The sequence below is a fragment of the Cryptomeria japonica genome, chromosome 5 (assembly GCF_030272615.1).
Source record: "Cryptomeria japonica chromosome 5, Sugi_1.0, whole genome shotgun sequence".
In the NCBI taxonomy this organism is placed as follows: domain Eukaryota; kingdom Viridiplantae; phylum Streptophyta; class Pinopsida; order Cupressales; family Cupressaceae; genus Cryptomeria; species Cryptomeria japonica.
The window spans coordinates 173597819-173625527 of record NC_081409.1 but is presented as its reverse complement, the minus strand read 5'-3'; positions in this window follow the sequence as shown (position 1 = coordinate 173625527).

The window sequence follows — 27709 nt, the reverse complement described above, 5'->3', positions numbered from 1 at the left end:
AACCGGTTTCACTAATTGTGTGATGAGTTATCACTAGTCGTGATGAGTTATCCCTAAACGATAGATTTGGCAGCAATCTGTGATGTGTTATGTTACATTATCTAGATACACCACACCTAGGAAATTTTGAAGTTCCTAACCCGACATGAAATCTAATGTCTATATAATGACATTATGATGAACTATTTTCATGATGCGAGATAGAAGTGTTAAGTTGTTGCAATTTACTGAAGGTGTTGCAGAGTATGTCGATGATGCAATTTTGAGTGAGCAGAAGAAGATCTATTCAAGAAAGATGTGCTACTTCTATATTACACCACCTATTGTTTTCTAATCACTACAACAGTCAAATCCCCTAACCGGGTAAGCTCTAATATGCTTCATTGTACAAATCCTCTAACTAGGTGATCCATTAAGTTGGGTTTGAAATCCTCTACCGAGGTTACTCTTAACAAGGTACTACCTTTAACAAGGTATAGCTCCTAACATGGCTTTGGAATCTTTAACAAGATTCACTCTTAGGAGAGAACTTTTTTAGACCTTAACTGGTCAGTTACCTATTACTACAGATAGTTAACTTGTGAGTCCCATCTCACCGTGGTTTTTCCCAATTGGGTTTTCCATGTATAAATACTTGTGTTATGGTGGATGTTTTACTTATTGTGGATGCTTTAATATCATTTTGGATTGCATGCATAGTATTAAGTAAGATGGTTAACTGTCTTTACCGGTTAGTATTTGGAGTGGTATTGTTTTTGTTGTCACTGATTCATCCCCCCTCTCAATGCTTTATAAGCCTATCAAATACCTTTACCTTTCCCTTCAATCGGGATGTTTGTAGTATCTGTCTTTGGTTCCGGTGAAGTATTAAAAACCACGGTTTGCTTCAAATAACTTAACCCATACCTTGTGGGTCTCCTTGACTATCTCATTGACTCTACCTAACATAAGACTGATTATTCTATGCTTTTTGTGAAAGATATTTCTATCTGCAACCTCAAGTGTCATGTCCATCTCCTCTGGAGTAATAGAAACACAAAAAAATAACAACTCTTGAATCTTTATATGTCTGTCCTCTTCCATTTTTGATAATCTTCTAGCATCTAATATGTCATATAACTGTGTCGGTATTTGGTTTTCAATTTCTAACAAGGCTTTCTTATATATATCCAAATACAACAAAACTAATTCCTCTACTTCTCTTTGTTCAACACTATCCAAATGCTCATAATAAAACTGAACATTCTTCAACATACCATCTTTAGTTATTTCATCAACTAATTCTTTACAAGTCTTGGGTGGAATGATAGTTACATTACCAGATACAAGTGCAAGATCAGTGTCATCCTTCTTCTTCCTTCTTCTAGTACTAGATGGGGCTGAAGGTGTTTCTTTTGGTACTCGTTTCTATGTCAGTACCTCGATAGTAACTTTCCTAACCGGTTGATTCCTTGCTTCTACCTTAGTCTCTTTAGTTTGCTTCCTCAATACCCTTTTGAATGCTAAGGGTGTGTCATCATGTCCATATTTTGCTACAATTGGTTCAATGAATATTTCTAGCTCTTTCCTCTTCCTCCCTTTCCCCGGAACAACATCAATCCATGCCTTGATATCATGTGAAACCTTTTCAACAAACTTTCTTTCCTTGCCATCCAACTTCTCCCTCTTCTTCCGGTTGAACTCAGTTTCAACCTCTTGCTTTTTCTGCTTAGCAGTACCAAAGGTTTTTATAGTTTCATCAATAGTTGCATCAATTAGAATCTATGCATCAACGTTATAACCCATTTCCTCAATCCAAATCTTTTGGGGCCTTACCAATTCCATCAAAGTTTTATCTTTCTTTACCATGAAGCATATCTCGGTTGAGTACTTCTCAACAATGTGCTTTGGAACCCTCTCCCTAAAATTCATAGCCTTTTGAAATGATAAAGTAACCCCACAGTTTGTCATCTCTCTGACTACCCAATGTAGCAATTGATTTTCTTATTTGCCTCCCTACCAGGATATCGAATGCCCATTGTCTCTTCCCAAAATCGAGAGTCTCATTAATGAAAAACAACATTAAATAGGCAATTAGGTTTCCATATCAGAATGTTCCTTTCTTCTCTCCTTAGATCTTTCCTAGGTTAATCAACAATTCATCCAACATCCAACCACATAGATCTAACTTCTCATTTTCCCTCATCATTTTATGAGTTGCATGAATGCAGGAGCTAGAAATAGAATTGAGTCTATTTGATTGAGTTACCTAGTAACCAATGACCATGCTTCTGAATCTGATATCTCTGTCGATGATAGTGCTAATTCTCATTGATTGCTTGTCTGATGTTGCGTTGGTGATCTTGTTGACCTGATCATTAGAAACCTTCTTCTCAAAACACTGTACAACTTGTGGTAAACCGGTGATTTACCTGATGGCCTCCTTTGAAATCTTATACGGTCTATCCAACCATATAAATTTTTCATGCACTCTACTCAAAAAATATCTAACAATCTCATCTTCAAATTCCAGAATATCTAGAATCTCAGTAAACCCTAGATCCTCAATATGTTGGTACTAAGGCTTAATCTTTCCAAAATCTCCCATTAACTCACTCATGTACAAGCTCTTAATATCACTCATTCCCAAATCCTCAATATGACAGTGAATGTAAGCTTTGACATCTTTGACATACACGATTCCTTTCGGGACATGGGAAAATGCAGCAACTGAATCGTCCAGGGTAGCAATATGCGGATATCGCTTGAAAATAGGCCTGGGATGGTCCTTGACCTCAACTATAGTAGGATTTGCAATAAACATAGGTACAGATGATGATCCTGCTTCCATGATGAAAGATAAATACCTGTGAATAGATGCCAGTGAAAAACCTTGAATAACTCATTCGATCGCTAGTGAAATCGCTCAAGATGATATCGATCGTGACTTCCTCTGAATCGCTCTAAATTGTTTTGAATGCAAAGTGATCAGAAATGAAGTGAATTCATCCTTTTAACCTCCAAGAAACCCTAATCTGTCATTGATATGAATGACTTTTGGTGGAAGATACCAGATCTCGATCAAACATCTCCATGTCGGATAAGCATCTCCAATGTCTGGAACATCTTCCAAAACCTCTTCCCGGGGCATATGCACTATCTTCATGAATTTTTCCTACCCCTAAGGCATCTGCCTTAGTTACTAGATGAGCTTCCTATCGGTGCAGGAGCAACCTCCTCTGTTGGTTGAGTAACCAGAGCATTTCCATCTACTGATTGTTCTTCTGACTTCCTGACCCATCTCTGGGTATGATCTTGTTGGATTTCATTTACCTTCTCTTTCCCTTTCTCATTTGATCCATCATTACCAACCGATAGATTTCTACTTCTATAGAACTTAGCAATATGTTCAACCTCATTACATGCATAATATGTAACATTGTTATTTTGAATTGCTTTACTAAAACAGATGTAATTTCTTGACCTGCACTAATTAGCCATATCTCCAAATTTTCCACATGCATAACATTTAACATTCATTCTGCAATCTTTTGTCTTATGACCATACTTATTGCATTTAGAACATTGACTGGGAGTAGATCCAGGGTTCTGATTTTCTCTATTTCTACATTGCCTAGCCATGTGACCAAATTTATTACAAACAAAGCATCTACAATTAAATTTGTAAGCATTAAGCTTCCTTATGGTTTTGATCTTCACTTTCAGTACTAGAACTCTGACCTTGTTCAAATCCAAGTCTACTAGAATCTCCATTCTGCCTTTGTCTTTTCAATAACTCATCTAGCTGTGTTGAACTAATCTTGATTTTTTCTTACACTCACTTGCAATAGCTAGATCATCTCTTAGAATTATCATTTGTCTTTCAAGTTCTTGTTCATTGCTCTAGGATTGTACCAAATTAGTTCTCAACATATCATTTTCATGAACCAACCTTCCACATTCTTCAAATTTGTTTTTTAGAGATACAACAATATTTTCTTCCTTTTTCTTTCGGTCCTCAATCTATTTAGACATCCTCATAGTTATAGCTTGCATTTCGTTCCTCATAACCATATTCTCCTGACTCAGCTTCCGACATCTCTCATTAAGGACATCTTTCTCTTTATTATCCTTATTTTGCAAAATTTCCTTCCTCCTAGCTTGAATAGATGACAGCCTCTCCTGTAGGACAAGAATAAATTCCTGAGCATAATTCAATTCATCTTGTAACTTCAAGTTCTTCATCCTTTTAGCATCATAATATTCAAGTGCTACCTCAAGTTTCTTCTCCAAACTTATATCCATGGATTCTGGATTCTAGATCTTCCTCAGACTGTTAAAGTTCCTTTGAGGCACAAGGCTCTGATACCAATTATTGGAATCCAATAAAAATGAGAGGTGGGGCGGGGGGGTGAATCAGTGTTCTACCGGAACTATCAATTTCAACCTTATTAAAACATGCATTCACCAACCGGTATACTAATACATATAGAATTGAAAGAAGTAAAGCAAACAGTAAGCCAATCACACAAATGAATACCATAACACACAAAATTATACATGGAAAACCTCAAAGAGAAAAAACCACGGTGGGATTTGTGACCCATAATATCAATCCACTGGCCATATGAAGAGATTTTACAAAATATAGGGGTTTGCACTTGTAGGAAGGCTTACAGCCTAGAGCACACTGCTCAATCACAAAAGGAGCCTCACTGACTACATACAAATCTAGACTACAATCCGGAGAAATGATTGAACTGCAATGATAGCATCTTCTATGTTTGAATATAGTTCTGGTTAAGCTCTATCTGTTCCAGTCTGAAACCCTTACCAGAATACCCTCTTACATAAATATCCTCACATACATGATCATTACATTCCATAACCTTACATATCCATATCCTTGCCTATACATACATATTGCAAAATGATCTAATCAATTGACCTATATACCCCTTTACAATCTATCATGCCTTATGCCAACTTACAAAGATAATTACAATATGAATATACATGTCAGCTCAATAACATAAATACATGAATATAAAAAACAATTGCCGATGTCGACTCCAATACTTATAACCTAATGAAGTCATGTCGACCTGCAATGTCGGTAACCAAAAAATTCCTTCCAACCTGTCAATGTCGGTGCCGGTGAAGTGTCTGTCGGTACACAACTAAACCAAAATATGGAGCCGGAACATTTTACCATGTTGCCATCAATAGCAACATATTGAAACCAACCAATTGACTGCCAATTGCCAACAAAGTATTATTACATTAGATTGTCCACGACATATTGTAATGCACTTTTCAATAATTGAAGTTATTTTTATCTATCATAAAGCATGGAGATAAATGTTAGATGTACTCTTCTTACTGCATTTAAATTTGAAGTTTAGAATAACTATCAAAAATTTCTCTTATATAGTATATGTAGTGCCCCTACCCTAGTCGACTTTGTAAAATCGGTTTGACCTTGGTTGACTTTTTCTATGTGGCATTCTTCGATGGTTGATTTACTATTATGTAATGTTGTAGATTAGATAATATGAATATTGTGCGTATCTGTTATTGTGCTTTCGCATCGATTCTTGTGTAAGTTTAATTATTTCCTTAATTCTTGTTATAAATCTCGAGCTAATGCCTTCATTGAATATATATATATATATATATATATATATATATATATATATATATATGCTTGTGTGACTCATGGTTACAGGAGATTGCAGGTACAGTACTGCCTAGGTGCGAGGTTTGTTTCCATCAGGATTCACAGGGTTGGGTATACCTCTTTCATACTTAGAATTTGGATTAAGTGATCATAAAACCCTCATCTTACCTTAGCCATGATCAAGTGAGCGTCTTGTGTGGTCCGTCGGTTTCCCTTTTCGTTTGGGTTTGTGTGTTGTGTATTTGGTTGGTTTTCTTGGTTTGCATGCCTTGCGTGTGGTAAAATGGAGTATTTTATCCTAAGTATTTAGTTCAAATTAATGTGTTCATTTATGCATTAGTAATTGAGGGATTTAAAATATATAGGTTTCTTTTATGTGATTAATCATTAATTAAAAAGATCGCTTTATTTATGTTTGTAGCGAGTTTAATTTAATGGTTAATTTTAAAATAACAAATTTAATTAGTTTATGCATTTTTAAAAAAAGAAAGATTTAAAGTTATTTGAAATAGAAATAATTTAATCTCGTTTGCATTTTGGAAAAGAAAGGTTAATTTTACTTATTTAAGAAAATCAATTTTTATTAAAAAAACAAGTTTAATTTATATGTATATTTGATGTAGTGTGAAAGATTGATTTTGGGAGTTAATTTAATTAAAATATTTTATCCTTGTCAATATTATGAAATATAAATGTGAGCTTAGTTAATATTGAGAAAATTAAAATTAAATAAGAGAGAAGCATTTTAACTTTTATTAGAAAAGCAAGTTAGATTATTTGAATAATTTAAAAAGAATGATTATTTTGATTTTGATTTCTTTTTATTTAAAAAGTGTTTAAATTCAAAATTAGAAAATTAGGTCAAAATTTCATTCTTTTAACTTAGGTTGGAAAAACATTTTGGGGGTTGTTGATTTTCTTTTGGAAAAAAAGAAAAAAAAAAAAAAAAGATATTTTTTTTTGGATGGAGAAAATTTGGGGATTTTGGGAAAGGAAGAATTTCCACAGCTGAAGGTTGGGCTCTCCGTCGGATCTTGCCATGAATGCAAAGAGAGGTAGGATTCTTTATTTTGTTTCCTTTGTTGAAAGAAAAATAAATAAATAAATAAATAAAAGAATGAAATAAAATTTCTGGTTACTTTCCTTTGAAGAAATTTCTGAATTGAAATGGGGTTTGGGTTTTGAATCTATGTATTTTAGTTTCAAGTGTGGGAATTGGGTGGATTCATTGTTTGGGGAATGATCTTCATTATGCTCAAGATTTGCTTGTTGGGTTTAGTTTTTTTTCAGCAAGTATGTGTTTTAGAAAAACAATAATATTCTAGAAAAATCTTCAAAATAGTGTTTATTTTTTAAATTCTAGAAAATATTACAGAGTCTGTGAACGAAAGATTTTTTTTTTTTTTTAAAAAAGTAGTATGTTTATGCTGGTCTTTTGCTATTCTGGAAAATATCCCCATTTTTTCTCAAAAAATTTCAGAGTATTGAAAAAAAAAGAGAAGAAATATATATAAATAAAAAAATATATATACATTACTACTGGTTTGTGTACCCACCAGCTAGGGTTTTAGTTTTATTTGTTTTTGAAATGTTATTAAAACTATATATATATATATATATATAAAACCCCAGCTACTGGGTACACAGACTAGCAGTAATGCAGTAATTAATATATATATATATATATATATATTACTGCATGACTGCTTTTGAAATGTTATTAAAACTCAAAAAAAAATATATATATGTATATATATAAATATATACATTATTGTTGGTCTGTGTACCCAGTAGCTGGGGTTTTAGTTTTATTTGTTTTTGAAATATTATTAAAACTCTCTCTCTCTCTCTCTCTCTCTCTCTCTCTCTCTCTCTCTATATATATATATATATATATATATATTACTGTTGGTCTGTGTACCCAGTAGCTGGGGTTTTAGTTTATTTAATTATTAATTATTATTAATATATATTTATTAATGAAGATTAATATATATATTAATTAATAATTAATTTGAAATTCGAGCATTATTAAATTATTATTAATATATATTTTATTAATCATGGGTTAATAAATATATATTAATTAATATTTAATTTTGGTATTAGTATTAATGGCAAAGTATCCTTTTGGGAAAAAGATAGAATATTATTTTGATCGGAAAATTGTTGAAGTAAAATATAATTTTTAAATAATATTTTATCCAAGAACATATTATAGAGAAATTGAAAAGTAAAAATAAAATGAATGAGATATTTATAACTGGATATTTTGAAAACATAGCTCATTTAGAAAACTTGATCGACATTTAAATGTTTAAATCAACATGAGAAAAGATTGTATTTTCCGGTTATTGCTTGTGCAAGGTTTAATTTTTGCTTTCGCTTTTGTTTAAAGTAATGGCAAGTTCCTTGATATGTTTGTTTGGACCCTGTCATCTGGTTGTTTTGTGTTTGGCCATAATTGGTCAAGTCCCCAGGTTAGAGTACTACCAGACAAGAGACCTTTGTGGTTCTTTTAATATGCTGAGTTGGATCCATTTCTATGTAGGGATCTTTTAGGATCTATTGACTGAAGTGGTTGTTTGTATATTGTTGTGCTCGCCTAAAAGGGCAGGAATGTAAATGATGCGAACCCTATGTAACTATAACTTAAATAATTACCAGAGGGGTCTTGCAGTTGAGCAGATCTAGAGATGTAGCCCTCTAGGGGTGAACTCCAAGATCATTTCTGTGTTATGTGATGTTTTTGTCTCTCATGTTTCATGGATAGTGCTAGCATGTATGGATGATAATTGGATAGAATATATAAGTGGGTTAGATGAGAATTATCGTAATGCATGTATGTAGTCATATTTTAAATGCAATAAATGGATCATGAAGGAATGTAATCAATTTCAGTTAATGATGATACAATTAAGTATGCATGAAAGAACTCATTAGTTATGATGAAATTATAGTACATTTTGGAACAAGATGCATGGCATGTGTTAATGTTAATTTGAACACAACAAATGGTTTAAAAGTTATTGGATGAACTCGTCATATCACCTAAATTGTAATTCTAATGGATGAACTTCATGTTGTTATCTACATTTTAATCTTAATAAATGAACTTCATCATAATAGCTATAATTGAACTAAAATGGGTGAACTCATTTAGTTATTTACATTTTAATCTTAATAAATAATCTTCATCATATTTAACTTATTTTAACTATAATGGGTGAACTCATTTAGCTATCTATATTTTACCCTAATGGATGAACTTCGTTATGTTATTTACATTTTATCCTTAATAAATGATCTTTATCTTATTAACTATATTTTAACTATAATGGATGAACTCATTTGGTTATTTACATTTTAACTTTAATAAATGAACTTCATCTTATTAGTTATATTTTAACTAAATTGGACGAACTCATCAAGATAACTATATTTTAACCTTAATGGATGAATTCATATGTTATCTATGCTTTAACTTCAAAGGGGTAGATATCCTCATGTTAGCCTCATCTTCAACCATAATAGATGAACGCTTCCTAATTTCTATAATGTTGATTCACTGAACAAATTATACCCAAGTTTCAAGTAATAACATGTAATTAAGATATCCTGCTTAATTGGATCAAATGTCGCGAGTTGAGTTAGGTGTTAAGTTACATAATCACATTGGGAAACTCCTTAGGTTCGTTTAGTCTTCCGCTATGTTAGCTAAGCGTTAGATAGCTCCAATGTATCTTAATGTTGTGTCTTATTATATATATATATATATATATATATATATATATATATATATATATATATATATATATATATATATATATATATATATATATATATATATATATATTGGAGTGTTTTAGCTTTATCCCTTCGAGGTTTCTTGGCAGGGCATTACACTTGGTATCAGAGCCAAGTTGCAACACTGGGCTCTCTGGTTTCATTTGTGCCCTTAGTTGGTGTGTGGTGTATCGACCTTAAGTGCATGCTTGTCCTCCTCTTTGTATGTGTGTGATTGAGTAGACCTTGACTTGTGTGTAACGTGTGTGTTCACACCTTGTTTTCACCTTCTTGATGTGGGTGATTTGGAGTGATTGTATGTGCTTTGTTTACTTATTAATGTCTTGGTCTACGATTACTCATATCCTAGAAGAGAGTCATACGTACCTTCATTCTTGATTTGTTTTACTCTTTTGACTAGCCCCTCTGGGTTGGTTGGTGTTGTCTTGAATCTAAGAGTATGAAATGTGCTTGTTATGGTGATGATATATCTCAGTGTTGTCCACTTGAAGGACTAGTATGGAAAATATTAAATGCTTATTATGTAGTAAATTGAATGATTATGACCCTTACTCCTCTCTCTCTCTAAAGATTAGAATGTTTTGATATGGGTAATTATCTCTTATTTGAGTTCTCTTATTGCAAGAGAAAGGTTGCGATTTATTGAGCCCTCGTGTGAGCCTTATAACGCTTACGTGTTTTTAGATTATAAAAGGGCTTTGGTTTGAAGGTTAATATTGGTTACTGAGAAAAATTGTATTTTTACATTAAAGAATTCTCTATATGTCTCGTAGGAGTAACATAATTAAATTCTATCTTAAGTAATGTACGTTAATATGTAAATTGTTGCTATGTGGAATTATCTTGTTTGTAAGATGAGTATCAAAATGGAACATGTTACAGTAGCTTCGAGAGTGTGTTAATGTGTTCCACAAAAGATTGTTTTATGTGCTTCTTCAAACCAATTTGATTTAGGACCTATTTTACCAATGCTCCATTTAACTTGCCTTTGGATATAGATAATTGTCTTATTGTGCTGAGAAAGAGCGAATGAAAGACTTGTTGATGTGTATGCATTAATGTGTATTTTTTAGTTGATAGCTCCTCATTTACTACCTTGTCGTATTTCAATTTTCAATGTTAGGTTGCAGATTTTGATGTATTGTTGTATTGAAATAAGAATAGTGAGTGTTCTCAAGGTCTTGTATTACCAAAAGATTGTCTATCTTAGTTTCTTGTTCGGAGAACTAGAACATTCTATTGCAACCATAATAATTGGAAATGTCATGTTAAGTTGCTTTGGCATCCTCCTAAAAAGATAGCGTAATGGAAACCGTACAATTAAAATGATAGACATAGTGATAATTTTTAAGTATATCGTGTGATCTTGTTAATCTTGTGCCTTCGTAGGAAATAGTTTGATTATCAAACTCCCTTTCCCTTTTCTTGCCTCAATCATAAGATTTTAGAAAAGCTACTAAGGATGCATTGATTTAAAAGAATTTTTTTTTTATAACGCATATGAAATTGTATGTTTTCTTTTGGCTTCTAATTGAAAGAGGAAAGTTTTTCGCTTTGGAAGAGAAAATTGCATGGTTAGTAATGTGAATGAAAATACTTAGTGGAATTTGAGAAAGATATCGGAATGATGTTATTTCCTTGTGTAATTTTGAATTGTTAAGAATTTCAGTACGTGTATCTAGAGTAAACTTTATTTAGTGATTCATGTGGGAAGCATAGGTAAAACCCTTCTTGAGTAGATGATAGAGTATTCAATATTACCCCCGTAAATGTGACTAAATCAGTAATGGTGCTATTCCTTGTGTGTTGTAAGAAACTCGTACTTGCTATGTGTGCCCATGGGATGGTGAAGTAATCAACCGTGGGGGATATGTTTGCTTATGAGTATGGGAAACCATACTATTTATGTGATGTTGCATATTTGTTCCCTTACTGAGTGCCAACCGACGGGTTGTTGATAAGTCAGTATGTGAAGGGGTAGTATTAGAAGTCACCATTCCTTGAATAGTATGGAACAACATACGAGTAATGTCGACGCGAAGCGACTTTAGCTTCCCTATTTCGAGGAAAATTATAGTTATATAATGAAACTTTATTATAGGTGTACTCAATACTTTCCCTTGTGATGAACTGATTTATGAAGTTCATGTGTGCCAGCCTAATTCCTATCCTTTATTTTGAGCATATAGATGACAGTTCAAGAGCATAACCATGGATTTTATTGGAGCACCTTTTTCCTTGTCTTCATGAGAGACATGTTATTTTTCACATGAGCTACCAATTGACTAGTGTTGGTAGACTTGTGGGTAAACCTTAGCCATGTATACCTCTGGCTTATGGTGAGTATCCTGAGAGGTACGTCGCTATGCGCGGTGTGACCTGCGCGTGCCCTTTTCCGCGAGGTACATTGCCATGCAGGATATGTCCATTGTGTGCCCTTTCCACTTGGAGTATTGCCATGCCGTGCTGAGACACGATGTGGGATGTAGTAGACATTGTCATGCGGCCTACTGACAGGTTTAGGGTAGAGCCATGCCGCATGATGACGTGATGCGGGGTGATGTCGAGGTGCACACCGCTATGCCATGCGGATGTGTGACTAGGCCACACCACATGATGAGCTATTGCGATAGCTAGACGATTGTTCCTTCCTTCCTCATTGGTGGCTAGCTGCTAGTCACATAGTGATGTAATGTGCACTTATGATTTTTCTTTTATTATTTATTTATTTATTTGTTTCCTTGTGGGCCAGCAATTTATTTTACTTTGACCTTGAAGGTTTAGCCATGATCTTGCGATCTTTTTCTTTCTTGATTTGATGTTGCAATTCCAAAATTATTTTCTTGTCTTATTGTTGGATTTGACGATTATTATCTTTATTCTTTTGTACTTTGGTGGCTAAAATGGTTTATCCTTGTTGTTTTCGTATGTTGGTCTTGTGTTGGAATGTGAATTCCTCTCCAAGAATGTAGGAGATGGTCTTGATTGAGTGTATACGAGGAAGTAGACGTAGGGAACCTTGAGAATGGGGGTATGTGAGGCTGTGAGACAGCTAGGACCCACTACCTACCTATGAGTGGTGACTATCTCTTGGAGGCTAAACACCTTATGCAACAAGGGATGTTCATGAGGGTCTTGTATGGAAGGTAGCACCGCTATGGTGTGCCCTAGCACCATCAAGCTCTAGAGTGAGATGTTGGACACTTATGATCATGTTATTTGTTCTGAGATCATGCATAGAGATGTTGATCGTGCATGTTATCCTTGACCGAGCATTAGACATGCTCACATGTGGCCTTTTGTGTTGTGCAATCCAGTTATGTGGATGGTTATTATGTGTAATCATGGATTAAATGGTGCTAACTTGTCACTATGTTATGGGACATAGTCATTGAAAAAGTTATTATATACCTAGAAAGTGTAAACAATTGAGTTATTTACGTTGCTCTTATTTATTGAAAGTTAACTTGGTTGTAGAAATTGGTATTTGAAGCTAGTTCTATGCGATAAAGCTTTGTGAAAAGATGAATTGGTAAAAGAAATTGATCATGAGGGCATGTTGGCTTTAGTTGTATCTTGCCAATGGATAATGACATTCGTAAAGGTTTTAGCAATAATGTTTCATTTTTATTATGGAAGGATTCATACGTGCAAATTTATATTTGTTAAATGAGTTTCAGGGCTAATACGTGTTGTATGATTTCCGCTTAGCTTTACAACTTCCGGGAGTAAGTCGGAGCCTAGGGGGAATAATGTAGTGCCCCTACCCTAGTCGGCTTTGTAAAACCAGTTTGACCTTGGTTGACTTTTTCTATCTGGCATTCTTGGATGGTTGATTTACCATTATGTAATGTTGTAGATTAGATAATATGAATATTGTGTGTACCTGTTATTGTGCTTTCGCATCGATTCTTGTGTAAGTTTAATTGTTTCCCTAATTCTTATTATAAATCTCGAACTAACACCTTCATTGAACATATATATATATATATATATATATATATATATATATATATATATATATGCTTGTGTGACTCATGGTTGCAGGAGATTGCAGGTACAGTACTGCCTAGGTGCGAGGTTCGTTTCCATCAAGATTCGCAGGGTTGGGTATACCTCTTTCATCCTTAGAATTTGGATTAAGTGGTCGTAAAACCCTCGTCTTGCCTTAGCCATGATCAAGTGAGCGTCTTGTGTGGTCCGTCGATTTCCCTTTTCGTTTGGGTTTGTGTGTCATGTATCTGGTTGGTTTTTTTGGTTTGCGTGCCTTGCGTGTGGTAAAATGGAGTATTTTATCCTAAGTATTTAGTTCAAATTAATGTGTTCATTTACGCATTAGTAATTGAGGGATTTAAAATATATAGGTTTCTTTTATGTGATTAATCATTAATTAAAAAGATCGCTTTATTTATGTTTGTAGCGAGTTTAATTTAATGGTTAATTTTAAAATAACGAATTTAATTAGTTTATGAGTTTTTAAAAAGGGAAAGATTTAAAGTTATTTGAAATAGAAATAATTTAATCTCGTTTGCATTTTGGAAAAGAAACGTTAATTTTACTTATTTAAGAAAATCAATTTTTATTAGAAAAACAAGTTTAATTTATATGTATATTTAATATAGTGTGAAAGATTGATTTTGGGAGTTAATTTAATTAATATATTTTATCCTCATCAATATTGTGAAATATAAATGTGAGCTTAGTTAATATTGAGAAAATTAAAATTAAATAAGAGAGAAGCATTTTAACTTTTATTAGAAAAACAAGTTAGATTATTTGAATAGTTTAAAAAGAATGATTATTTTTATTTTTATTTATTTTTATTTAAAAAGTGTTTAAATTCGAAATTAGAAAATTAGGTCAAAATTTCATTCTTTTAACCTAGGTTGGAAAAACATTTTGGGGGTTGTTGATTTTCTTTTGGAAAAAAAAGAAGGGTATTTTTTTTTTTATGGAGAAAATTTGGGGATTTTGGGAAAGGAAGAATTTCTACAGCTGCAGGTTGGGCTCTCCGTTGGATCTTGCCAGGAATGCGAAGAGAGGTAAGATTCTTTATTTTGTTTCCTTTGTTGAAAGAAAAATAAATAAATAAAAAAAGAATGAAATAAAATTTCTGGTTGCTTTCCTTTGAAGAAATTTCTGGATTGAAATGGGGTTTGGGTTTTGAATCTATGTATTTTAGTTCCAAGTGTGGGAATTGGGTGGATTCATTGTTTGGGGAATGATCTCCATTATGGTCAAGATTTTCTTGTTGGGTTTAGTTTTTTTCAGCAAGTATGTGTTTTGGAAAAACAATAATATTCTCGAAAAATCTTCAAAATGGTGTTTATTTTTGAAATTCTAGAAAATATTACAAAGTTTGTGAATGAAAGAATTTGGGGGTTTTAGTTTATTATTGTTTTAGTTTGCTTTTATTTTATTTGGGGCTTACTGGTGTTTTCTGGTTTTTTTTTTTTTTAAAACAGTATGTTTATGCTAGTCTTTTGCTATTCTGGAAAATATCCCCATTTTGTTCTTAGAAAATTTTTGAGTATTGAAAAAAAAAAGAAATATATATAAATAAAAAAATATATATACATTACTGCTGGTTTGTGTACCCCCATGGGGTTTTAGTTTTATTTGTTTTTGAAATGTTATTAAAACTCATATATATATATATATATATTACTGCTGGTCCGTGTACCGAGGAGCTGAGGTTTTAGTTTTATTTGTTTTTTGAAATGTTATTAAAACTCAAAAAAAGGGATATATATATATATATTACTGCTAGTCTGTGTACCCAACAGCTGGGGTTTTAGTTTTATTTATTTTTGAAATGTTATTGAAACTCATATATATATATTACTGTTGGTCTGTGTACCCAATAGCTGGGGTTTTAGTTTAATTAATTATTAATTATTAATAATATATATTTATTAATGAAGATTAATACATATATATATATATTAATTAATAATTAATTTGAAATTCGAGCATTATTAAATTATTATTAATATATATTTTATTAATGAAGATTAAAATATATAATAATTAATATTTGATTGGATTATTGTGTATTATTAATTATTAATTGTGTATATTTTATTAATCATGAGTTAATAAATATATATTAATTAATATTTAATTTTGGTATCAGTATTAATGGGAAAGTATCTTTTTGGGAAAAAGATAGAATATTATTTTGATCGGAAAATTGTTAAAGTAAAATATATTTATTAATTGATAATTTTTAAATAATATTTTATCCTGGAACATATTATAGAGAAATTGAAAAGTAAAAATAAAATGAATGAGATATTTTTCATTGGATATTTTGAAAACGTAGCTCATTTAGAAAACTTGATCGACATTTAAATGTTTAAATCAACATGAGAAAAGATTGTATTTTCTGGTTATTGCTTGTGCAAGGTTTAATTTTTGCTTTCGCTTTTGTTTAAAGTAATGTTTGTTTGGACCCTGTCGTCTGGTTGTTTTGTGTTTGGCCATAATTGGTCAAGTCCCCAGGTTAGAGTACTGCCAGACAAGAGACCTTTGTAGTTCTTTTAATATGCTGAGTTGGATCTGTTTCTATGTAGGGATCTTTTAGGATCTATTGACCGAAGTGGTCGTTTGTATATTGTTGTGCTCGCCTAAAAGGGCAGGAATGTAAATGACGTGAACCCTATGTAACTATAACTTAATTAATTACCAGAGGGGTCTTGCAGTTGAGCAGACCTATAGATGTAGCCCTCTAGGGGTGAACTCCAAGATCATTTCTATGTTATGTGATGTTTTTGTCTCTCATGTTTCATGGATAGTGCTAGCATGTATGGATGATAATTGGATAGAATATATAAGTGGGTTAGATGAGAATTATCGTAATGCATGTATGTAGTCGTATTTTAAATGCAATAAATGGATCATGAAGGAATGTAATCAATTTCAGTTAATGATGATACAATTAAGTATGCATGAAAGAACTCATTAGTTATGATGAAATTATAGTACATTTTGGAACAAGATGCATGGCATGTGTTAATGTAAACTTGAACGCAACGAATGGTTTAAAAGTTATTGGATGAACTCATCATATCACCTAAATTGTAATTCTAATGGATGAACTTCATGTTGTTATCTACTTTTTAATCTTAATAAATGAACTTCATCATAATAGCTATAATTGAACTAAAATGGGTGAATTCATTTAGTTATTTATATTTTAATCTTAATAAATAATCTTCATCATATTTAACTTATTTTAACTATAATGGATGAACTCATTTAGCTATCTATATTTTAACCCTAATGGATGAACTTCGTTATGTTATTTACATTTTATCCTTAAAAAATGATCTTCATCTTATTAACTATATTTTAACTATAATGGATGAACTCATTTGGTTATTTACATTTTAACCTTAATAAATGAACTTCATCTTATTAGCTATATTTTAACTAAATTGGATGAACTCATCAAGATAACTATATTTTAACCTTAATGGATGAATTCATATGTTATCTATGCTTTAACTTCAAAGGGGTAGATATACTCATGTTAGCCTCATCTTCAACCATAATAGATGAACGCTTCCTAATTTCTATAATGTTGATTCACTAAACAAATTATACCCACGTTTCAAGTAATAACATATAATTAAGATATCCTGCTTAATTGGATGAAATATTGCGAGTTTAGTTAGGTGTTAAGTTACGTAATCACGTTGGGAAACTCCTTAGGTTCATTTAGTCTTCCGCTGTGTTATCTTAGCATTAGATAACTCCAATGTATCTTAATGTTGTGTCTTATATATATATATATATACTCCATCGGTGTGTTTTAGCTTTATCCCTTCAGGGTTTCCTGGCGGGGCATTACAGTATATAGTTTTTATCTATAATATTTCTTTTATAATATCAGTATACGTCTTTGTCTTTGAAATAACATATGTGAGACATATTTACATGTCAAAATTACCTTGATAAATCACTCACACTCATATATTAAGATACTCCATGTTCATAAGCCACCTTTTATAATAATATATTAAATTTAAGAATTTAATAAAATGATATATGTGAGAATAAGCTTTACATAGCTTTTGTAATTGAGTATAGATATAAATTTTCTACATTGACATGAATTTTAAAGTTCTATAATAATTATAGTGCAATTAAAGTTATATTATAATTATAGTTCAAGAATTACATCATAAGATATTTAATTTTATAATTATGAAGTTACAATAATTCATTAATGGGTATGTACTAAATATTTAGTGATCAATGTTTAGAAATGGTATTTATTTTCTATAATTAGATTTATTAATGTATAATAGAGACACTAAATTTCTTAACAATTTTAAGTAATATTTATAATTTAATTATGCGTATAACATTCTAACTCTTAAATTTTCTTAACAACATAACTAAAATTTTAGGTAACTCCTATCATAAAATCATAGCCTTATTCACTACCCTCCTCATACCCAATCAATGTTTTAACACCTGCAACGTAAAAGAACCAAATGATAATAGCTAAATTATATCATGGACAAATGAGGAATATCAATAAATATAGAACAAAAGAATATTTACTTTTAAATAAGTAAAACAAATACAGTGTACTAAAAGCCCATGCAACTGAAACACAATGAATGAAATTAATGATAAAAACTAATAAATCACCACATATTTAACAAACAACAATTATGGTATACCACCTTAATGATGCTCAACAATTCCCTGATAAATTGAAATCTAACATGACACGTAACTAGAAACAATTGACAATTAGACTAAATACTTTGAAAATGCATACAACACTTAATGAGATTTACAACTCTAGTGATACTTTTTCAAAGTGTTGATAAATCAAGTATTCATTATTCTAATTCTCCTCTCTAAAGGATAACTAAATTTTATTGGACAACTAGTATAACTCTACTATTACAAACTTTATGCATATCCTAAAATATATCTAGCATTAAGAATCCACTAAACTATAATGTGAATGCTCCGATACCTTTTTCAAATCCTAAGTGTCTATCCTCATCCAACACCACAAAAGAATGCATATGAAGAAACCGATATTTCCTCTAAGAAGATTTTTGTATGTTCTTTACTCATTTCAACATATTTATCATATTAGCAAATGCTGTGTCACTCAACAAATAACTCATTATATCATATTAAAATTTATTCCATTTAGATTATAATAAGCTACCACCATGGCCTCAATAGAATCACCACCACAATGCCATTAATTTCTATATTTATATTCCACTTATCCATAAAATTGTCTGTTTTTTTCTTCTCCTTTCCATTATTTCTTTATTTTATTCATGCTATTGTGGATCAACTTTGCAAAAGGTAGAGGGATGGCTATAATAGAATTTTACCATGACCATGATTTTTCTCGATGCTTTCCTCTTCTTCATTCCACTTTTCTTCTATTCTAGACCAAGATTCTTATCTGTTGTAGGTATTACTAAGTTGTGACTATGGTGGCGATGACACTTGCTAGGTGACCAAGACCTTGATTTTGAATGTTTTGAGCATTTTTTCCACCTTTCAATTTTGACCTTGACAAATGCTTCAACCTCTTCTTCATGGACCTCAAACTTAATAATTTTCTCTTTTGTTTAATAAAATCTATATCCTAATTGTCTTCGTTCTCCTTATTTTTATGTATGTTCATTTTCAAATTAAGTTTATTCCATGGAAGCTTACCCTATGTGATGCTCAATCTAGTTTTCCTTAAACCACACATACACTACTCTCCCTACAAAAAGCTCTATTTCATATCCTATGAGAATCACCTATCAAGACATGTCATCATCTTCTTAAACACACCCTCACCATGGAGTCACACCAAATTTATCTTTTGCACCATAATAAATCCTATGAAATCATTGTGTACTTAACATATTATACTTGAATGAAACTACATAACTACCAACAAATGTGAAATCTACTACGACACCTAATTAAAATTGGTTAACAACAAACTATAGATACTTAACACATGCATTAGTAATTATTTCTTTATGTGCCCTACATTTCAAATATAACATTTAAATTATTTTGAATATTCTTGTACAATTGTCTAACCATATGAGATGTTTCATCTACAACTCTCTTTAATTTAAACTATCATAAAACATAATAAAATAATACTACATGCATTAAGATGAATCTAACCAAAAGTGTATTTTCTAGAAAATTAGATAATGAATGTGTAGTTTGTTGGTTCATTGATGGACACACACTTATTTGATGTATGAGTAATTCTCAACCGGTAGTTGTTCCAACTAGTATTGTATGTCATTAAATGTATAGTCTTTGTTTGTTGAAGACTATTGGTGTTTTGCAGAAGATGCTTACCAATCAAAGCATGACCGAAGACCCCAAGCAATATGAAGACCTCAAGCGGAATGAGGACCCCGAGCGGCAGTTAATCTTTTGATCGGAACACTATGTTCTAGTTTTCCAGTCTTCATTTGTTAACCGGTAATCGGTATACTTTTTAAACCGGTATAATTGTAATGTGTGATGAGTTATTATCCACTGACACTTTGGCGATGTTTTTGTGTCGTGTTACCAAATGTGTCTAGATGCACTATACTTAGGAAATTGTAGTCTAATCTTATTGGACCGACATGAAATCAAGTTCCTATATGAGGACATCATGTCTAGGGTTTTAAAGGTGTTGATGTGTGCGAGTGTTAGAGAGAAGATTAGGTCTGTGCAAGAAAAGGTATCTCACGATAGAGATTGAGAGTGCAAAATATAGAAGACTGAAGTAATGCTTGAATTCATTAACAAGGAGTTGTCAAGGATATAATAAAGCATTTTGTGCTACTGTCTAGATCATTCACTTGTTGATTACTAATATCTTTGACAAGTCTCAAACCCTTTATCGAGTAGGCCCAGCCAAGCCTATTGTAAATCCTCTAATAAGGTGGTTCACAGTTGTGGATCTGAAATCCTCTAACAGGGTAGTCTTTAATAGGACTTATCTCCTAAGAAAGGATAGAGTCATGGGGAAAGAAGGACCGCATAATCATGATAGTTGAAATGAGTAATTTAGGCATTTATAGAAAGGTGATAATTACATGGCAAAGTGGCAGAATTGCAATCAAAGATATTAACACTCCGCACACTTTGTGGGTTATCATTTTCAAAATTTTGAGAGACAATGGGAAGAAAGCTTTGAGCTCACAGAAGAACAGAGGTGACATTATGAAACTGAATATGGGAGGGGATCTCAGAAGGGAGGAACCAGACAACATTTCTAGATGGAAGGAAATGCCAAAAGTTTGGACGAAGCTGGAAAAAGGGTCCCTGATGAACTTTATGGAGAAGCTGGTTGATTATGATAAAGGTAGGGTTAATCTTGCAGTTTCCAAAATAACTGCAAATTGGAGTAACGAGTCTTTTAAAATCAATGGCATGATGTTCAATTTGGACGCGGGCCTCATTGCGACTGTAATAGGTATGCCCCACTCAAGGCTCAATTTCTTTAGAGATCTTAAAGTTTCCAATAATGCGGTTAAACTTTTTTTGCGAAAGGAAAAGGAGAGGGCTAAAATTGGTAAAGCCACAGGGGGTTACTATGATGCCTCTAACATCAAGAAAATTTGGGGATGGGTGTTGAATGTAATCATGGAATACATAACTATTGAGGGTCATTTTACTAGGGCCCATACATACCACTTTGTGTTATTAAACCACTTCAAGCATGAAAAAAGGGTTTCCCTACCCTACTATCTTTTCAGGTCTTTGTTGAGGTCCCTCAACAAACACAGCAAGAACCCCTCAAAACCGGTGCTTCATTGTGGCCTCATTCTGCTCATTTATGAGCACTAAAAAATCCTCGCCATTCAGGAAAACAAGATCTTTTCGGCTTCTCCAGGGAAAGGCAAGAGAAAACTGGAGGAAGGCGGTCTTAGCCAGGAAGAATCAATTCAAAGAAAAAAAAGCAAGAGCACCACTGGGATGAAAACCCAAGATGACAAGAATGATACAAAGGAAACTGGAAAAGATGGTAGTGAAATGGAAATGGATGAGTTGGGAGGTGAGGAAAGTTGGAAAGATGAGGATGTGGGTGCAGAGGAAGATGAAGCTGAGGACATGTCCGACCAAGACAGTCCAATTCACAGTGCTAGCTTAGGCAATGACAAAAGCCAACTTATGGTGGAGAAGGATGATAAGGTTAATGAGGAAAAATAAATTGATTCTGAGAGGGAGAAGAATAAGGAACCTGAGAAGGAAACAACTAAGGATAATCTGGGTAAGGATAAGGAGCATGTTGGAGAAGGGTTATTCCTAGATAACCTCAAAAACCTTACCGAGGCTAGATTGGGGTTTGATAGATGGACTTATGAAGTTGTGAAGAATTTGGAAAAAAATGGGAAGTAGATGGATGAGAAAAGGAAGGAAGACGAAAAGAACTAGAAGCAATGGAAGCAAGACATGGAGGAAACATCCAAAAAGATGGCAGCTCAAATTGACTATCTGGAAGAAGGTAAAGTGGCAATGAAAAACCTGTTGGGAATGATTCTAGATATCTTGTCGGCTGTTACAAAGAACCTAGAGGATATTTCTAAGATCCTTGAAAGTTACAGCTCTCCCAAACCAGTGGTGGACCTCAATATTGATGATGCTATCGAGACTTGGAGTGGGGAGGCAATGCCTGGTGGAACAACTAAGAGAACTAGGGCGAGTGTGAAGAAAGAAGTTGTGGCATCTGCTAAAGATATCCCTAATCTTAGGGATAATATCACAGATCTGTATGGGATTAGCAGCAACTTGGCTAATGCCCTGAAAAACATAAACTAGTTCCTTTCTTGTGCTTTGTCTGGTCTGGCTAGTTTTTGCTAGTTTTCTGGGACTTTTTAGCTGGTCTTTTCTAGTTGTTTTGCTGGTTTTTCTCATGTTAGTTCCTTTTGTCTTCTTAAATGCTTTTATCTCATAAGAATCTATTGTAAAGGATTTCGGGGCCCCTTCGAAACCTGTTTTTACCTTAATAAAAAATATGACTTATCTCCTAATAGAGATCTATATTCCTAACAGGATCTGTTCTAGTGAAGAACGTTGTAAGGCCTTAACTGATCTGACCTTAACCAGTCTAGTTACTATTCTGTAGATAGTTAACTTGTGAGTTTTACTCACTATGGTTTTTCCCATTTGGGTTTCCACGTCAAAACTTCTTGTGTTATGGTGATTGTGCTTCCATGGGTAAATGCTTTATTTGCTACTTGGCTTGTTTGTGTTTTAACCAGTTTATTGTTTAATCTGCTACATCGGTTTGCAGTAAAATTGCTTAAGAGGTTGTTTAAGTTTTTGGGTATACTAATTCACCCCCCTCTTAGTATTCATCAATCGGTATTAGAGCCTACCTTTCTATAAGTCTAACCACTTGGAAGGATATATGGGGGAATATAGCATGAGGGAACTCAATCACTATCTTATTGAGTCTGAGAGAGCCTATGATGAACTCAAAATCAAGTATAAAGCCTCTTTAGCCAAGACAAGAGAACTTGTTGAGCGATTGATGGAATTTACTAAAAACAACTCTTTTGATGAAGCAGACGTGGAGGCCCTAGTCAGAGAAGTGGAGAAACTAAATGAATCCAAAACTAACCTAAGGAGGGAGTTGGCAGGACTGACTATCAGGATGAGTCAGGAGCTAGAAAACAAAATTAAAGATGAAGATTTAGTGAAGGACAAGGAGCGTGAGATCTCTAAGTTGAAGCAAGAGATTGGAACCATCAGCGCTCATCTGCAAGAGGGTAATGAAGAGAAAGAAAAAATGCAAGCAGACCTAAATGTTGCTATCTCTCAGAATGAAACCTTGATGAAAACCAATGACGCTCTTTTCAAGGAACTTGCTGAATCAAAGGAGATACTTGCAAAGTTCAACCGGAGTGCTGCTAAGTTGGAGCAAAAGCTAGAATCAGTGACGCCATCAAAGGACACCATTGGACTTGGTTTCTCTGGATATGAGGAAGGTGAGACCTCTAGAACCAAGAGTGATGCACTAAAGGAGTAATCGACACCTAAAAACAACAACAGGAGTAAAGGTAATAAAAAGTTTAAACCTGTTTGCTTTAACTGTTTTAAGGAAGGACATACTACTAATGTATGTAGAAGCAAGGCTCACAATAACTTTCCTTACATACAAAACAATGTGACTAGATCTGGTAGATTTAATAGTCATTGTTATGCATGCAACAAGTTTGGGCATAGAGCTTTTGAGTGCAGGTCGGTTATGAACAACTCTGGAAGTTATGCACCAAGATCTAAAGGAGTTGTCCCAAAACTTCCTATGAACCGCAACCCAGACCGGTATAGAACCTATGACCACTGGTAAAATTGTTATGGAGCAGCAACCAGTTGGAGTGAAACTTGTTTTATCTATCGTGGTAGTGGTCACACTGCTGCAATAGGTAGAAGGAAGAATGGAAATGTGAACACCGGACCATAGAGAACACCTAGAATGGTATGCTATCATTGCAAGAAACTGAGACACACTCCCAGAGCATGCAGATTGAGAAAGAATCCATTTGGAGACATATCGATCAATCAAGAAGGGAATATTGATGTTGAAACTATTTAGGCGGATATGGATAAAACTTGGAAAAAGAAATCTAAAGAAAAGCCACATGATGTACCAGTGTCCGCACCTAGTGTGGAGTTCCCTGAACTGGAAAACTGAGCTTCGAAAAGCTTAGGGGGAACATATCGGTAAAAATATTTCGAACCCCCGGAGTATATCGGTAAAGTACCTTTATCGGTATTTGTTACCTATCAACCGACAGAAGAAATGAAGTGGTAAAAGGTAAAATTATGGTTTGAGCCCTAATGGTGATGCATTTATTATGGTAGGTGGGATCATGTTTAAAAGTGACTTTTGTCATCATTTTTACTTACCTATTTTCAGAGAAGAATTTTTCTAGCTTGAGAAGCGCAACTAGAGCGATTCATCTTGCATTCGAAAGAATTCAGAAAGGAATCTTGCACAAGATTTTGCAGCCACCTCAAGCTATCAATGTGGAAGACAAAGTGGTAAACAAGCTTTTGAAGAAGTGTGTTGTGCTCAATATCTGCAAGCCCTAGTTCAGAGTGTGAAGGTATTTCTCGTTGAAATATTCTTATCATTTGGAATCTTCTAGATATGGCTTATGCATCTACAATCCCTTCTAGTTGTAATGAACCTGAGGAATCACCCGAGTTTCTTAAAAAGAAGATGAAATACAATGCCCTATCTCAAATTCCCACCGGAATCATTCTCGAAGGTGATGTTTCAAGATGTATTGATTGTAAACTAGAAGACCTAGGGTCCCTAGTGATTCACTCCCAACTGAGTTTGTTCTATGGAGATGATAAGAAGATTAAACCTGAATACAACATAATAGAGAAGAAGAAATTACATAATGCAGTATACTTTCTTGAAGAATTTACAAAAGAACACATCAGGATTATCCTTAGTAGGGTTCATGGTGATAATATGTACCTTGAGCAAACACATGATATTACACTGGAGGCAATTCATGTTGTGATAGATTTTTGCAATGTTGGGGAAGTTCTCATTCTTCGCAAGATCACCAAAACCAAAGTGGCAAAGCTCACTGGGTCTGTCAGCGACCAACGGGCAATGATTGTTAACACCATTAAAGATGACTTGGTGAAATATGCATGCATGGTAATCGGGTATAGAGTATTCTATGCTAGCAGAATGAATTTTGTTCCTACAGCTGCGGTGCATGCCACTTATAGGATGATCAAGGAGAATGCAGAATGTGACTTATGTACCTGCATGCGGAAACAACTCACGGAGAACTTGAATTCAATCAAATTGGACAAAACTCAGAGGTTTAAGTTTGGTCAACTACTTGTCGATTTATTTTTCTACTTTCAAGGATATTTTCCTGGAGTCAATGATGTTCAATGGTCGAGTGACATACCAGTTTCTAGACAAATAACGGAGAGTCTACAAGTAGTGGGAAGTGCATATCCAGAGACTCTGAACAGGTATTTTGATGAGTTCAGACTAAAGATGAACCAGAGAATGAGAATATCTGGTGATCTAGTACAGAAATATGAAGATGACATCTGTTTCACAATCAAAACAAATCACTACATAATGGAAGTGGTCAAACCCAGAGAAGATGTAGTTGAGCCTATGGGCTATGAAGTGGAAAATGATATATTGACAGGGTATGCCTCTACCCTACTTGCTTCACCACTGGATCCCAAGAAGAAGAGGACCGGTACTTACTTAGAAAGGATAAAACCTATTGAGGTACCGAAGCAGAAAAAGAGTAAAGTGCCATCAGCATCAGCATCAGCATCGCTTACATCTGCTACTAGTCCTAAAGTGACCAAGAGGTCACAAGCTAAAAATAAATTGGAGGCTATTCCACCAAAGGTATTCGAAAGGAAGAGGAAAACTAGGAATAACTCACCGGATTCAGAAGGTACTGAACCGAAGGTAGAAATAAAGAAGACAAGGCAATCATGCAAGAAGATGAAGTCAACTGGTAATGTACCAGCAACCTCTGCACCAGTGAATATAGATATTTCCTCTTACAAACCTATGATACATTGTCAAATGACCATAAAGAAAATTAGAAGGAAAGTTCTTGATGATTTAAAAGAACATTTTGATGATTTCAATGATAGTGAAAAGGAGGATGTTGAACAAGAACTTATTAAATATTTATGTATTAATGATCGGTCACCTATTGAAATTAAATCAGTTACTTCTAATTCTTTATATGATTCTTTGGACAACAAATGGCGCATTGCCATTGAAAAGGAACAAGACATCAGGGAGAATTTTTTTGCTCAATATTTTCCAGATGCCTCAAATTCAGAATTGTTTGAGATTATTGACAAGTACAAAGGCATTTTCTTCATGCGAAGAAGAAGACTTCAGCTACTTGGAGGCAAAAATTTTGAAGTGGAAAAAGACACCCATCTACATGTTAAAGTTGCTTTCAAAATGCAACAAGTATCCAAAGCTAATCAGCAGGTTGAGCAAGAGCTTGACCTATCCACAGCCAAACCGAATGAAGTCTTTGACAGTTTGGGTGAAAGAAAAATAGAACAAAATGACCCCATTGATGTTGATGCGTTGGATATTGAGGATATCACTCCAGATAAGGAAAAAGCTGAAAAGGAGAGAATGGAGAAAGAAAAGGATGAGAAAGCGGAGAAAGAAAAACAAGAGAAAGAGAAAGCAGAGAAATCAAGACAAGAGAAGAAGAGGAAGGAATAAGAGAAGAAGAAGGAGGAAGCATAGAAGAAAACTGAAGAGGAGAAAAAGAGGGAAGAAGAGAGGAAGAAAGAAGAAGAGAAGAAGAGAGTGGAAGAGGAGAAAGAGAAGGCCACCAAGGTAGCCCAAGAAAAAGAAGAAGACAAGAAGAAAAGACTAGCAAAGATCAAGGCAAAGGAAGGAGGATAGACTCCTAAGGCAACCAGAGATCAAGCCAAGCAGGTTGATCCCATCGGTCCAAGCGATCTGACTCTTGCCTATTTGAATCAATCGGTTGATGAGACTGAGCTACTGTGGAGCATTCAACTAGCGCAAGAGAGATTGGAAGAACTGAGGAAAAAGAAAGAACAGGATGTCATTCAGTTTGATGTTGACACTCTTTCCAATCTAATCCCTAGTACTAACCTCCCCAGTACTGATTCCTCACTGGCCAACCTCAAACTTCTTTGTAAAGTAGTGGATGATCGGGTATAATGTTTGGAAGATGTTGCCCAGGCCACTACAAAGAAAAACCATGAAAAGGCACTCAAAGCTACCTTAGTAAAGCAAATGGATGAAGACAGGGTAAAACTGATTAAGCAAAAATATGATATAAGTTTAGCTAAGGGTGAAGGTAACCTACTCTTGAGTAAAATCTACCAACCTCACCAATTTTGTGAAGATGATGTGAAATAGAAGACTCAACTCCAATCGAAGTTATAGAAGTATATCAGCAACTTCAAACTACCCTATGATCTATTCACAGTATATGGACAGACTGTTCATACTCACCAGCATCAGATTGCAAATCTTGACTCAAAGATCTTCAATCGGACTCGAGATCTATAGGAGCTCGAGTTGCTTCTACTAAAAAAATTACAGGTTCTTTAGAAGTGCTTCCTGAACTTGGAGGCTATTACTATGACACAGGAGATGAGCACCATCGATGCAATGGAAGAATAATCCTTCCAGATGAAGACCGAGAGTGAAATTTATGCCTTATT